Raw genomic sequence first — 15,902 nt, forward strand, 5'->3', positions numbered from 1 at the left:
GGGAAGGGGAAGAGAGGGCGTGGTTTAACGCTTTATAGGCCACCGGGGAGGGGAGGGGTGGGGCTGCTTCGCCCTCTGATTGGCGGAGGGAGGCGTCGCTCCCGAGGGAGGCCGGTGATTGGCGGCGCCAAGTGTCTGTCGCGGGGCCGGGGAGCGCGAGGGGGAAGATGGCGAGGGCGGGAGGCCGGCCATGGGAGACGGGTCTCCCTCGGAGGGGTCGCGTCGCTCCTCAGTGTGGTCAGGTCACCCCCCCGGGGGATCGCCCTGGAGCGGCTCCCCCGAGGAGCACAGCCCGGCGCTGCTCCCGCGTTGTGCACCGCGGGCAGGGGAGCGGCTGGTCCCGTGCTGGGGAGCACTGAGGGGGTGACACTGGAGAGCGGGGGTATCACGGAACACACTGGGCTGGAAGGGACCCACAGGATCATCCAGCCCAGCTCCTGTCCCTGCACAGACACCCCAGCAATCCCCCCTGTGCATCCCTGGAGCGCTGTCCAAGCCCTCCTGGAGCTATGGCAGCCTCAGGCTGTGCCCATCCTGGGGAGCCTGGGCAGTGCCAGCACCCTTGGAGGAATCAGAACCTTTCCCAAAATCCGGCCTGACCTCCCCTGGCACAGCCTCAGGCCTTCCCTGGCTCCGGTCCCTGGTCACTACAGATCAATGTCTGACCCCCCCTGCTGCCCTCACCTGTCCCAGGCAGAGGGACTGGTGCCTTTTGTGAGCTAAATGGGCATTTTAAAGTGTTAAGCACCATGAATTACGCACATCAGCTGGAAATAACTCAGAAGGGGAGAAAAGGAGTGAATGATTTCCTCCCAGTGCAGCGGCTGCCCCGAGCGCCGGTCGGCCCCAAATCCCGGGCAGCGCTCCGGTTCTGCCCTCAGGACACTCACACACACCCGGACTTCTGCCCTCAGGACACGCACACACACTCGGGATTGTCCCCTCAGGACACGCACACACACCCGGGATTGTGCCCTCAGGACACTCACACACACCCGGGATTGTGCCCTCAGGACACGCACACACACTCGGGATTGTGCCCTCAGGACACGCACACACACTCGGGATTGCGCCCTCAGGACACTCACACACACCCGGGCTTCTGCCCTCAGGACACGCACACACACTCGGGATTGTGCCCTCAGGACACTCACACACACCCGGGATTGTGCCCTCAGGACACGCACACTCACAGACACAGTTTGCTAACGCCGGGCTCCAGACACCTTCAGGCACCGAGGGAGCCCAGCGGGGTCCCGGCCTTGGCCACCGAGCACAGGGGTTTATCCTGTGATGGTGTTTCCAATCTGTGCGCTCATTCTGTTCCCCTCCCTGTGGATGCTGAGCTGAGAACGGGCCCGTAAATCCTGAGCCTACAAGAAATTCCCAACTAACACAGAAAGAAACTAAAACTACTCAGTCCTGGAGCTGATGGGATGCTCGGATCCAACAGCTCAGCCCAGCAGGCTCTTTGTTATGTTAAGCTGGGGTTTGTGTAAAGAATGGGCATAAAATGGAAGATTTCTTCTTGCAAGTCTTCTGCTGGAACGCACCTTTTCAGCAGGTGTTGCTCATGGAAGACATTCAAATGCAAATTGTTGTGTTGTCGATCCCCTGGAGTGGCCGGCAATTCCTGTGCTCCATAGGGAACAGAGTGGGTGTATGGCTTGTTCTCTGCTTCACTGCAGTAACAGCAGATTATATGTTTGACCCTACTGAGGGATCAAAATAAAACATAAACGGCTCCTTTGAATGTTGAAAGGTGCTGTGTGTGCTTTTAAAAGAGGTAAATAAGGATATTTATAGCACAGAATATTGCCCTGCAGAAATACCGTACCACAGGTAACTCTAAAATTCAACCTCACCAACATAGGCATGTGGATGCAGGATGGAACATCATCAATTTAACAAAAAAGCCCTCACTATATATTTTTTCCATCCCAAATACCTTTGATCGCCATTTAATTTCTATTTATTTCAAATCTAACCTGTAATCTCCTTAAGACAGGATTTGCCTTTCAGAGACTGGTCTGCAGAGTGATTGCAGAGTTGGAGTCTTTTTTTCTATCCTAGAACCTTTAGAAACTGCCAAAATAAAACTAATTAAGTTAATGAAACAGATTGCAGTACCACACTCTCTGTAAATTAAAACAAGTCTCTCTGTGTTCAGCAAGTGGCAGGAAGGACAGAAATGGAGAGAAGAAACTATAAATTACAGAGGGCAAGGAGACAATCGGAGGGAATAAAACAATAAAATGAAGGCAGGAAAAATGGAGGTGAGCTCCATAAAGATGTGTTGGGTAGCTGAGGAAGATGAGTTTGGGTGGAGAGAGTGAGGGGATGTGGGGGAGCAGCAGATCCAGCTGGAGTTTGTGCATGGCACCCATGGAAATGGAATTATTTGTGTGGGACATGAGGAACCTCTAAACTCAGCGTTAGTGATAGTGATTTGTTCTGTCAGGAAACTCCACTCTGGAGGTGTGAGCAGTCCCAGCAGGTCTGAGTACTTCAGGTAACAACTAATGGGGTGGGGAGATTTTGGGTTCTGGACAGTGGGAGCATCACTCTGGTCACCCAGTTCCCTGGAAGTGCAGTGCCATGAAGGACCCACTGCCAGTGCAGGGCTTTGAGGAGCAATCCTCACAAATGGACAGCAACCAGGGTTCCTGTGCAGCGAAACCTGTGACTGCAGCTTCCCTCAGCTCCCTCAGAGCCAGGCTGTGTCAGCAGCTCCACAGGAGCTGGCCCTGGATTTGCCCAGTGGCTGGAACTCGTGGTGCTGCTGGAATCCCAGGGGCTGCACAGGTCCAGGCTGCCTGAGCTGTCCCTGCTGCAGCTCGTCCCTCTCAGAGTGGCACACAGGGCTCTCTGTGTGCATTTACAGGGACAGTTTCTCATGGTGGGACAGCAGATACCTGTCCTGCTACCTGCACTGGGGTGGAGGAACTTTAGAGAGGAGGTTCTCAGCCTGCAGTTCCAGCAGCCCACTGAGGCTTTGGGGCTCCCCACGTTCCAGGATGGGGTTTTATCCTCACTGCAGCCTTTGCAGGCTCTGCTGCAGGAGCACAGAGCTCTGCTGCCCTGCTCAATCCCAGCTGCAGTCACGGTGGCTTCCTGAGCCTGCCACAGAGACAGCAGCTTCCTGTGGCCCTGGGCAGGGCCACTAAACCTCCCCAAGCCAGGTCTAGTGTTCACAGCTTGGCACAGTGCTAATAAATCCACCAGTCAGCGTTTTCAAGGCATGACTGCTGGTGGAGAATGTTCAAGGCTTTCTAAGTTAAAAAGTGTAACCAATGAAAACCACTGCATGTGAGCAATGCAGAGGGATACAGGCAAATAAATTGAACATAAATCTGGGTCTTGGTTGTGTGCTGAAAACTCACTGCTCCTCTAACAGATTGGGAAAGTAATGCTCTTACAACAATTGTTAATTATATTTAAGCTGGATTGAAATTTGTTAGTGAATTATTACAGAAAGTTAGTTTGGGGTGAGAAAATAATCAGTCCCTCCTGTAATGTTGGTAACTGATTTCTGTGGCCCTGTGAACATGGAGCTCATTTTGTTGGGTTTAGGGATGAGCATTAAAGGATTTGGGAAACCTCACTGCAGTCTCACATGCCCCAGAATTCTGCCCTGCAATCTGAAAAGTCAATTATGTGCTGCATTTCTTGTGAACAAGAGATGAAGTCAATGAGTGGGGTTTAATCTAATGTCCATATGGAGAATTGATTGAAATCAATTTCCAGAGCTGGGGTTGCTTTAAAAAGATGGTAACTGTGAGCCCTTGGGGTGAAGGACTGGCACTGTCTCACTGCTGAGATCTCACTTTGTAATTGTGAAGAAATGGAGTCTGAAGGTACTTCCTGTCTTATCTCTACTCTGTCTGGTTCCTGCCTTCTTCTGCAGCCTGTGCAGCTGCAGGTGCTGCTGGCAGCCACACTCCATCTCCATGGATTTCTCCATTCAAAGAAAATGGGCATCATCACTGGAGCCAGGACAGATGGGGAGGCCAAACTCCGCTGTGGGCAAGGCATCTTGGTTATTAATAGGGAATTTCTCATTAAAGTCTTCTGAGAAATTACAGAGGTCTCTTTAGCCATAAATATGTCAGAGCAACTTTTTTTGTTCCTTGTGGTGTTTCTGAGTTATTCTACATCTGCAGCCAAGCCCTGATTACATCAAGAGTGCCCAACTGGTGAGGTGGGACCTTCCCTCACCTGTGGTCCCTGGAGATGAACCCTGTTTCAAATAGAAACAGCAGGAAGGGTAAAACACCTTCATTAGAGAAGTGGGAATCCTACACAGGCTGTTCTCATCGGGGTTGGTTGCTGACAGAGCTCAAGGGGACAGGACAAGGGAGGAAATGGAATTGACTGGGAATCATTTGGATCCTTTGTACATCCGAGCTGGAGGAGCATCTGCCAACTGCCTGTGTCACTGTGTCCTTCTCCTTGGCACCTACATGGATCCTCAGCTCTGCTGGCTGTGAAAAATGGACAATAACATTTCATCCACACAAGAGTGATGTGGTTTAATTATAGTGAAGGTTTAAAAACAACTTGAGGATGAAGTGCTGTGTAAGTGCTGAATGTTAGCCTTGACAATGACACAGGGATCAGAAAATTGGTCTTTCAGATGCATCAAGTTATTCCATAAATTACAAACTCATTTCTCTCCTTAAATGAAGAGTTACTGAGGCATTCAGCTTTCTTGCTAATTGTTTGACTTCAACAATTGGATGGATTTCAGTAAATTGACTGGTGGAGACAAATGTGTTTTCCGGCTCGACATTGTGTGACATACAACAATTGGAAATGGGCTGGCTGCAGACCAGAGCCCAGCACTGCAGCTGGTCCCCAAAAGAGACAAATTGGTGGTGGGATTCTCTAGGGAGATTTCAAAAGGGCCGGTAACAGGCTGTCCCTCCTGAAGGCAGCTTGGCCTCGTGGTTTACCTGAGTAAAACCAAGTAACTCTTGTCTCACACCTTGTCTGCTTCTCCGTGTCACCCAGAACTCAAAGGGGTTGTACCTGGGTATTGCTGGGAGCTCGGTCTGTGATGGAGGCACTGCAGTGCCTGGGGCTCCACACTGGTCCCCTTGCCTCTCTTGTGGTACTTTTGAAGCTGTTCCAAAGGCAGGGGTGGGGCACAGTTTTTAAAGTCGTGCTTAAAAAGCAAAAGTATTGAAAGCTCAGCTTTGCCATGCAGTTTGTCTTTATGTCAAAACCCAAAGAAACCAACCCAAAAAATAAGTCAGCTCTTCCTGAGGTCTGCAGCTCTCCTGGGCAGGGTGGGAGCAAAGAAGTGCTGTCATCACAGGCAGGTATTTTCATCTTTCTGATTTTGATAGAAAATGGACTGCATGTCCCTGTCTGCTTTGTGTATTTTTGCATTCTGGATAAAAATAATGAAGGGACCCTGGTGATGAATAAAAATGGCAAGTTTGTGATTACTTTAAAATATCACAGGGGTTGAGGGGGAATATGTAAGGAAATTATCTCCCAGATTGCTCTCAGTCAGTGTTTTGTGGTGTTCTCTTACAGACCTTGGTTATTGTCATTGTCTCATCTTCTGGTTTCTTGTGGAACCTCTTGTGCCAAGTGTATTTCAAGCAAGAGATGTATCCCTGTATTTTATGGATATCTGGTGGCATCTTTTCTCACCCTTTCCTAATGCAATTCCAAGTAGGAACAATTCATGGAGTGCCCAGGCTCAGCCTGAATTCCTGTCAGAGCTCACCTGCAAATCCCAGCATGGCCCTTTGCAAGTCACTTCCTTTGGTAAAGTCAGGTCAGTTTTTAATTTCTCTTCCCAGGTAATCTTGTACATTCTGACTCTGAGCAACACCATTTACAAAGGGCTTGTACATCAAGAGAAAGAATTCTTCACACCAAGAGCTTGCTCTGCTGCCTTTCCAGGATTGTCAATGGTTGGGAATTGTGTTGGCCTCATTCAGAGACTCTAACTCAGGCCAGGGAAAAACCATCCCATCACCTCCAGAACAAAACAGGCTGTGGCTGTGATACTGGAATCAATGGAGCACTGGGATTTGTGGTGGCAGGGTGGGTGATTGGCAGCTGCTCCACAAAGCCACTGCAGAGATGATTGACATGAGAGATTTGATAAGGACGTGGTGATCTGTGCAAAAAGACAGTAAATGTTGCTTGTCCAAGAGTTTTGGGGAGTGTAGAGCTGGAGTGATGCAATCAGAATGGGAACTCTAAAAACTCCTTTTCCTTGGTCCTGTCACAGACAAGTCCACAAAGTGACAAATGCCAGGAGTGAGAACATCTCTGTCAGGGGTCATTCAGCTGTGGCTCCTGCACATCTGTCTGTTAGCAGCTCCAAAGGCAGAAGATTAATACAATTAGAGCCAATCTTGATGATTTGCAGAGCATTGTTTGTACTTTTCACTGCATTCCCTGGGACCAGGGCTGGATCTTGCCCTTGACCCTCTTCTCAGAGCTGGTCCAGTGAAACTCTCCCCACTCACCCTTCAGCAAATAATAAAAAGGAAAATGCAAGCCTTCAACAACTGAGTCACCACCCTCTGAGGAAATGTGTTGGTGCAGCCAATATTTCTCTATTTGCCCTAATCTAATCCTCCATGTGGGGCTTATCGCAGAGCAGGGCTGAGCTGCTGTGCCCAGGGTGTGCTGCTGGAGCTGGATAATACTTTATTCTTAACAGTTCTGTCCCCACTGCTGCTGAAACCACCGTGCTGAGCAGCACAAACTCTGCTGGCCAAAGATACCTTTGCCAGCTTACATTTATTTCTGTTCACTGGAACAACTGCATGGAAGTGTGTGGTTGTTTCTCTTGGGTGTAGGCAAGGTTAGGCTTCCAAAACATCGAGAAATGCTCTAAAAAATGCATTTTCCAGGCACAGTTCATACTAGTTTAGAAAATACAGAAGTGAAACCACAACAGAGGTACTTGATGCTGAAAAGGAAGCACCCGGTAATGGCTGCTCTGCTGCAGGATTTTAAGGTTGTAGGCTTCCTCTGTTTAGGCTCAGCCTGACTTCTGAATAAAAGGGGATGGAAAAATGTAAGAGAAATAAATGAACTGTACCCATGTAATTGTATTTGTTCTGAGAAAAAGATTGGGAATTACAGCCGCTGTTTGAAAGCAATCTGCTCTTCAGCCAGGGTTCCTCCCTTGTGTTTGGAGATCTGGATAATGCACAGCAGAGCCCCTGGCACGGGGCATTGCTCAGCTGGCACCTGGGGTTTACTGAGAGCTCCTTCCCCACCTCTGGTGCCTCAGTCTAGGACATGTCTGGGGTGCTCTGCTTGTTCTGCTTTGGCAAAAATGTTCTGAAATCTGGGATTTCATGCTGCACCCTTCAAGGGACACAATTCTGTAGGAGATTCCCTTGGTGAATCACACAATGCAAGGTGAGGGACTGGATCCCAAAATAATTACCAGGATTGAATCAAGTTATCCCTTAATGAGAATGGAGGAGCCTCAGTCAGGATTCTGCATAAAAGCAGCCACACATCCCCAGTGAAGGAAGGAACAGAGGAGGAAGGAGAAAACCTCTTGTCCTCTCTGAGATGAAGAAGGAAAGATGTAAAAATCTGTGCGGTTTAAAATTTGGTAAATAGAATATAGTCAGTCCTCACAAAGCATCCTCTGTGCTCATCTGTGCTTGCAGGCACAGAGCAGACTTGGCAACTGTCTCCTGCATGAAATGGGAAAGGTTTAAATGCTTGTGTAAGCTCTTCAAACAAAACAGCTCTTTGCAGTTAAAACACTGTTCTCTAGGACATTGTATCTGGGAAATGTGGAACAGTTTCTCTGCCTGTTCACCATGGGTTCCTATCCCTGTGTGAGTGGGGTTTGGAAACATTTTTCTCTGTGATACGGGGAATTTTTTGTCATTGCAAAGGGTTTTCCTCTAGGGAATAAATTTAATATAAAAGGGATTTCTGATACTCATGATATTTTCCTCTTAGAATGAAATCAAATTGGCTGGTGGACACAGGCTTGGAGCAGCGACAGAGCAGATGAATCCTCTTCTGCCTGCAGACTGCAGGCAGGAATACTTTGTCACATCAGTAGTTACAATTTGACTTTAGTTTTGCTTTTTCTCCACCAATCTCAATTTGGTTTGAATTTCTGAAGTCACCCGGGGTGAATCACATGTGGTCAGGCCAGAGGAAGCTCTTGAATCATTCCCAAATGAGGGAAAACATGAGTCAGTTCCTAGGGCTCAGCACTTCGGGACACAAAGCTCTGCAGATCTTTGCAGGTCCAGGGGGAGAGAGAGAGCCCAGGCTGGAGGTGCTGGATTGCAGGGCTCTGGTGCTGCAGGTCCGGGTGCTGTGCATGTGTTTAACATGGGGAGGACACAATTCCTGCCACTCAGGAGCATTCCTGGCTCTGGTGCTGCAGGTCCGGGTGCTGTGCATGTGTTTAACATGGGGAGGACACAATTCCTGCCACTCAGGAGCATTCCTGGCTCTGGTGCTGCAGGTCTGGGTGCTGTGCATGTGTTTAACATGGGGAGGACACAATTCCTGCCACTCAGGAGCATTCCTGGCTCTGGTGCTGCAGGACTGAGAGCTGTGCATGTGTTTAACATGGGGAGGACACAATTCCTGCCACTCAGGAGCATTCCTGGCTCTGGTGCTGCAGGACTGAGAGCTGTGCATGTGTTTAACATGGGGAGGACACAATTCCTGCCACTCAGGAGTGCTCCTGCTGCAGCTGGAGCAGCCTGGGTGCACAGACTGCAGTTAATGCCAGTGCTTCCCCTAGAGTCCTGGGCAAACCTGGGCTCCTGGCAGGGCCCACAGAGCAGGCACTGCCCAGCACCAAGGGAAAATCTTCATGCCCCACAGTGACACAGCAGAAGTTTAAATATGCTTGGGGTTTGGATGCTGATGCTTCCTGTCCATCAGCACAGGCAAAACACATTGCAGAGCCCGCAGGAGCTGCTACAGAGCAGAGCACTGGGGGTGGGGCTACAGAACCAGGTGAAAAATCCTCTGATAAAGCCAGGACCTCAGTGATAATTTTAATTTACAGCCAGGAATGTGCCAAGGCAAATCCCTTTCTCTGAGCTGCTCTCTCCTGATTCGTGGCCATTGCTGCTGCCTCATTACCCCCCTGGCCTCTGGTGGGGCAGTAAATCTGGAGGCCTAATGGTGCTCTGGGCCCTTGGAGGACAGCCCTGCCTTTTCAAATATTCATTTCTATGCGGATCAGGGATGTCCCAGCCTGGCTGTAATCAGTGGAAGAGGGAAGGAGACAAATAATCACTGAACATGACTGTTTGGGGAGCAATTCCTGTCAAAAAACAATCAGCAGCAGAGGTGGATGCGAGCTGGCCCTGCAGCCCCAAGCACAAGGAGTGATGGGGGCCTGTTTGATCCCCATAAACTCTGATATGCTTCCTCCCTCGCCCCCAGCCAGCTGCTTCCCTGGGCTGGGCTGACATGCCAGTTGTTCTCTGGGAGCAGGGAGAGTGCCAGGCTGGGGGAGCTGCCCCTGTTTGTGCAGAACCTGCTCAGGAGCACCAGCCCTGCCCGGCAGGGACAGGGACAGGGGCAGGGACAGGGACAGGGACAGGCACAGGGACAGGGACAGGGACAGGCACAGGGCACAGCACCCTGCAGGGCACCTCAGCCCCAGGGCTGTTCTTGTTTCTCCAGCTGGGGCAGGGACTGCAGGGCTGGAGCAGCAGCACAGCTCTCCCCCAGGTGGAACAGAGCTCTGGGCTATGAAATCAGTTTGCAGCAAGTTTGCAGCCCCTGGGATTTGAGCTGATCTCACCCAGCTTAAGGAGCAGTCAGCAGGAGTCATGGTGCCACTAATCCTGATTTAAATGGGAGGTAGAGCAGGGCTTGGATTCCACATCTCCAGAGTGATTCCTTGTACCATCCAGACCTCATCAAAGCATCCTGGGGAAAATGATTTTAACCCAGCTGCTGTGCTGTGTGTTGGCACAAGAACCTGGGGCTCAGGGTGATGGAGGTGTGAACATCCCCCTGTGCTCAGTCCTGGGCTCTATTCAGAGGCACAGCTCCAGGCTGGGATTTTCTTTATATCATCAGGATAACAGCACTAGCAAGGCTGTGTCCATCCCTTCACCCTCAGTGGGTAAACTCCACATTTTTCCTTAAGGAGGGATATTTAAACATTCATATGATAATGAAGAAAAGAACCCAACCATACAAAATTTATATAAACTCATATCTGGCCCTGTGTGAAAAAGTAATCCAGAGGCCACAGAACTGCAGGGCTGGCTCAGCCAGGCAGTGTCACAGAGAGCTCTTTCTCTTTAATTTTTTATTTGGATCCTCTCTGTATGTAGGTCACAATGACTTAAAAGAGCAGGCACTGACCAGACAAAACCAAACCTCTCAGAACAAAGCCATTGTTGCAGGAGGAGGGTTTTTTTCTCAGACAAGCCCCTAAATCAGCACTGAAGGATTGCAGCATTCCCAGGGATTCCCACTCCCAGCAGGGGCAGAGCTGCTGCCCCATGTGCTCTGCTGGGGAGGGCTGGAGCTGCTCCCTGGGCTGACCCACGGATCCATCCTGCTTCAGGATCAGGGAGGGATGGGCATTTCCCCCTGCCTCAGGAACAGGAGGGATGGGCAGCTCTCACAGCCTCAGGAACAGGAGGGATGGGCAGCTCTCCCTGCCCCAGGAACAGGAGGGATGGGCATTTCCCCCTGCCCCAGGAACAGGAGGGATGGGCAGCTCTCCCTGCGTCAGGAACAGGAGGGATGGGCAGCTCTCCCTGCCCCAGGAACAGGAGGGATGGGCATTTCCCCCTGCCCCAGGAACAGGAGGGATGGGCAGCTCTCCCTGCCCCAGGAACAGGAGAGATGGGCATTTCCCCCTGCCCCAGGAACAGGAGGGATGGGCAGCTCTCCCTGCGTCAGGAACAGGAGGGATGGGCAGCTCTCACAGCCTCAGGAACAGGAGGGATGGGCAGCCTCTCCCTGCAGCTCCCACCCCTGTGAGCATCATCCATGGCCAACACCACTGCAGAGATTCACTCCCTGTTTCCCTGGGGGAATTCCTCCTTCTTCCAGGGACACCCAAACACCCTGAACTGCTCCCCAGCTTTGGGGAGGGAAAACAGATCCTGGGTTTGGCCCTGGCTCAGCCTTGTGCCAGCACAGAACAGCAGGGAGTACTAATAACCTGCAAAGTTTCTTAGTGAGGCCTGGCTTGCAAGCAATGCTGGGTGGCAACAGTGCAGATAAAAATCCCCTCAAAAACAGATATAAACAGGCCCTGAGTACAGATCACAGGTAGAAAAGCTCTGTAGAAAAGCAGATTAAAACCCAACAGATTCCCCTTTGGCTTCAAAATCCATACTGTGCCCCAAAACTTTGCATCAGGGGATTGGAAATGGAGGATCTTCAGGGTCCTTCCAACCCCAACCAGTCTGTGATCCTGAGATCCTGAATTTTGTAAATGTGACAAAACCCCCAGTTCTGGCGCAGGGAGAGCTGAGGTACTTTGGTTTCTTTTCCTCTCCTGCCTGTTAGGACAGAGCTGCAGCTTGGCCCTGGAACTCCCAGGGCAGGGCCCAGGAGCAGGGAGCTGGCACTGGATGGTGCTGTGGCCCAGCACAGGTGAGCTCACCTGGCTGCCAGACAAACCCTGCTGCTCCTGGAGCCACCAGGGGAGCCACAGGGACAGCCAGGATCCTGCTTTACTCCTGGCTGCAAGTTCTTTTCAAAAGCAGATTTTGCAAGAGCATTTTGTGTCCGAGGAAGCAGAATTTTGGGAAGCTGGTTCCTCCCCAGTCACTGAGCTTTTGAGCACCCTGAGAGTGACCTGTGCATGTCACCAGTCTGAGCCATTGAAAAAGGCAAGTTTAGGTTAAAAATCAAGTTTTAAAAAAACAAACCAATTTCCAGATCACAGAATGCTCTGAGGAAGGGACCCACAAGGACCATCAAGTCCAACTCTTATGCCCATACAGGGACTGAACCACAAACCTGCTGTTCTCAGCACCCTGCTCTGATCAACTGAACCAATCTGGTATTTTTAGGGGCTTTCTGGCCCCTGATGCTTTCCCATTGTTTAGGAGGGAAACAGCTGTTGTTTAGTACTCTGGAGTAAAGAAACTCTTAAACAGAAGTTCAGATTTTCAAGTGTTTTCCAGATTTTTCTTCCAATTCTGGAAGGAATCTTTAAGAGAAATGTGGCTTATTCCAGGGTCTGAGAAAATCACAGCTGTTACCAACCCAGTCTCATTTTCCCACTTTTCCATCAATGTTGTTTGATTAACAAGAGCCAGCTTAGTGCTGAGCAACTCAGGAATAAATCAAACTGTAGAAGAGGGACACCAGATGTAATAAAAGCAGCTCCTGGAACAAGGAGATGCAAAGATGTGCTTGGTGTGGAGGTGGGGAAGGACTAGCACTGAGATGTGTGTATTTTCTCTGCCACAGAAGTATATTTTCTTCTCCTGATAAATGTATCCAAGGCAATATAAACAATTTCAAAGAGCTGAAAGTATGCAGTGAGATGTTGCTGTGGATCACACACATCAAAGCAGAGCTGAGGCCCAGAAGAGGCTTTCTGTGCAAAGAAAACTGGCTTTTCTTGTATTTCAGGGAAAGAAATCCTCCTCTGCTTCTCAGACTCTCTCTGTCCCTGCACACTTGTCTTGGATCAACATTTTCAGTGGGGCACTTACTAAACACTGCAGTGGCATAATAAAAATTCACTCAAATATTGGTTTCTCCTGCATGCCTTTGATTATTTCAGATCAAATCCCTCTTTGGTTGGTTCTGGGGTGGTTTCTCCCCAGCTCCAGGCAGGTGCTGCTCCACCTGAGCCCTCTCCCAGGTGAGCTGCAGGGAAGGGAGAGCAGGAAAGGCTTCAGAGGGTGACACAGAGAGGAGGGGACTTGGGAACACCAAGAGGTCAACTGCAAACCAGATGTGGCCTCAGAGAAAGAAAAGGGCAATGTTTGAATTGAATGTTCCCTTTGACAGAGCTTGGGCAAGCAGAGCTGAGGGAACGCTCTGGAATAGCAGGATTTCTCTGGTGGGAAGCCACAGCCTGGGAGGAAATCCCAATCAGATTCCCTGCAGGACAATCTCCATTTGGAGCTGTTATCTGATGTGTCACAAGGACAAGCACACAGATATTATCAAGTAATAATACCTAAGCACATAGATATTATCAGGTAATAATTCCTTTACAACCCAGCCCATGAGCTGTGCAGATAAAGGGGGTGGGTGGCTTTGGGGTTTGCTCAGAAAAGTCCAGAAGAGTTGCAATGATTCCTGTCCTCAGGGCTGTCACTTATTCACTTTATTAGAACTTTGTATATTTCTATATAAGAAATCCATAGAGAGAGGAGCTTTAACTCTGATTTTTGACCAGACGACTCTGCAGATAAAGCTGAATTATATCTTCCTTTTTAGCAACCTTTGAACTATTGTCTATATTAGACTAAAACCATTGGAGTTCAAAATATTCCACAGTGGCTCTTAATCCAAGGATGATACTTCAAAGGAATCTGAGCAGTTTTGTGGGAGCCAAATTGAGAGCAGCCAAAATTAGTCTTCTGTGCCTCTTCAGGATACACAAATCCAAACTGGCTTGACAAAATTCAAGCCTTCTGTTGTAGTTGTTAAAAATCGAGGTAGCTTTCCATTTCTGCTGTCCATCCCCATCTCATTTAACTGGATATCAGTGAATTTAACCACTGCTAACATTTACTACAGGGTAACTCATTAAAGGGAAGTATCCTGGAGAAAGGAGGGAATTAATTCCCCTGAAGTTGTGGTGCCAGGTACATTTTGCCCAGGTTTAGTTTTCTGTCTCTGTAATTCCAGCCCAGGCCTCAGCAGTGCCCCTGAGACTCCACCTGGAGATCAGGAGCACCAGAGGGATCCAAGCCCTTCCCACAGGGGCTCTGCCAGCCTGGATGAGTCCTTTGGTTGTCTTGTTTTTCTGGAAATTTCTTTTCTGGAGATACAGACACACTGAAGGTTCTCCTGATGGAGTGTTGACACACAAAATAATTGGATTTTCTTTTAGGGAGTCCCCAAAGCTGCGGCATTTTTGGGAGATGTGTGCCTTCCTGCCCTGCAGGTGTTCCTGTCTCTGCATGTCTGTGAGCTCGTTGTTCCTGGTTTTGTCTGGCAGGTCCATGTCCCTTCTGCAGCAGGGACAGGCTCTGGGCTGTGGCACCTGTGGAGCTGGGCAGGTGCATTTCTGTGCATCTTTAGCTCTGCCCAAGCTGGGTAATATTTCAGCCCCGCTCTGGTGATGAGTTCTCCGCTCTTTAGGGCTGGAGAGCAGCAACACCTCGGTCCAGACTAAACGGGCACTTAACGATGCCGAGTGTAACAGGGCTCCCCTGGAATTACCCAGCACATTAAGGCCAAATGAGCTCATCCTGAATTCATTAGCAATGATTACTCTGAGTGCCTGAGGAATTAATAATCATTAGCATTTCCTAAGGAGGGCTGCCGGATCCGGGGCTCCACAGGTTTCCCCAGGCAGCTGCATTCGAGGGAGTCATTAAGTGCAGCTCCGTGGGCACTGCAGAGCTCCCTCTGATATCTTCAATCCGCACTCCCAGATCACTTGCAATCCAGCTCTAAAAGCACTTCAAAGCGCGGCACTGCCTGGCTCAGTCTCTGCTGGAATTACCTCCCCTTTTCTCGTTTTGTCTCCGAGTGAATCTCCCTGGCTTTCTGCAGCTCTTCTGAAAGGTTCATAAACCTGGGAGGCTGCTGGGAGCCACCCAAGGGCAAGGGGACTCCACAGACAAAAGGAATGCAAAAACGCTGTGTTATTATTTTGTGCAAGCAAATTCTCAAAGTAAAGATATCCAAGGCTTTGATTTGGGTCCTTAAAGCTCCCTCTGTTCCCAGCAGCATTTGAAGACTCGGCTGCTTTGCATATCAGAGGCAGCTGACTTGGAGGCACAGGGAATTCACTGCTCACTTTGGATGACCTTTTCCTTTGGGGATGAGCTTCCACAAGAATTTTACTTCTCTGACAACTTACTCCTGTTCACTGTCTCCAAATACCACACACTTGGAATTTACATCATCCTGGTACATTCAAATAGAGCTTTTCTGCATAGCTGCTCTTTGTAAGCAGCAGGATCAAATCATGGCATTATGGAGTCTGCTGTCCGTGCCTATGTGGAGCTGTCAGCGTTTTTGTATCTCATCGTGGAACAATATAATATGGTACCAACATAATAATGGTATCAATATAATCTGATCTTTATGGACAGGGAGCATAAAAGCTCAAGTACTGTTCATATAATCTGATTATCTCCTTCCTTTTACACAGGACTGCTTTCCTTATCCAGTTTGACCTCTGTCCCAAGGTCCCTGTGGCGTTACTCTGCCAGTGGAATTGTCCCCTGCAAATCTTATGTGAGCAGGAGAGTTTATGGCTTGAGTTCATGGACCTCCTTGCCAAGGTTGGGCAGGTCCCTCCGGAGCAGAGCAGTGGCACTGAGACTCCCATGGCTGTGCCACCCCTGCCCTGCTCCCTGTGCCAGGGCTGCTCTGCTCTTACAGCTGGGGCCTCAGTACTGGGGTCCACATGGGAAAGGAAGTTTCCTTTCGTTGGGTTCAGCAATCTTGGGATTAAGATGAAGGAGTTTTAATTAACAAACTAAGCGTCAAATGTGTTTTCAGGATAGTCAGAGTCATCTTGCAGCCACTTTTAAACCAAAAGTGCAAAGGAAACCCTGGTGGTGATACAAGTTTCCCCAGGTCTTTCTCTGCAGAGCTGAGAACTTGTGCATGGTCCATTTATATTTTACTTTTATTCCATCCTGAATCCAAACCCAGTGAAATCTTTAAAGTAAAAATGCATATTTTGTTTCAATCTGCACTAAAAGAAAGCTGAGCCTTTGGCCTTGACTCCTGCTGATCTCCAG

The sequence above is a fragment of the Ammospiza caudacuta genome, chromosome 16 (genome assembly GCF_027887145.1).
Source record: "Ammospiza caudacuta isolate bAmmCau1 chromosome 16, bAmmCau1.pri, whole genome shotgun sequence".
NCBI classification, from domain to species: domain Eukaryota; kingdom Metazoa; phylum Chordata; class Aves; order Passeriformes; family Passerellidae; genus Ammospiza; species Ammospiza caudacuta.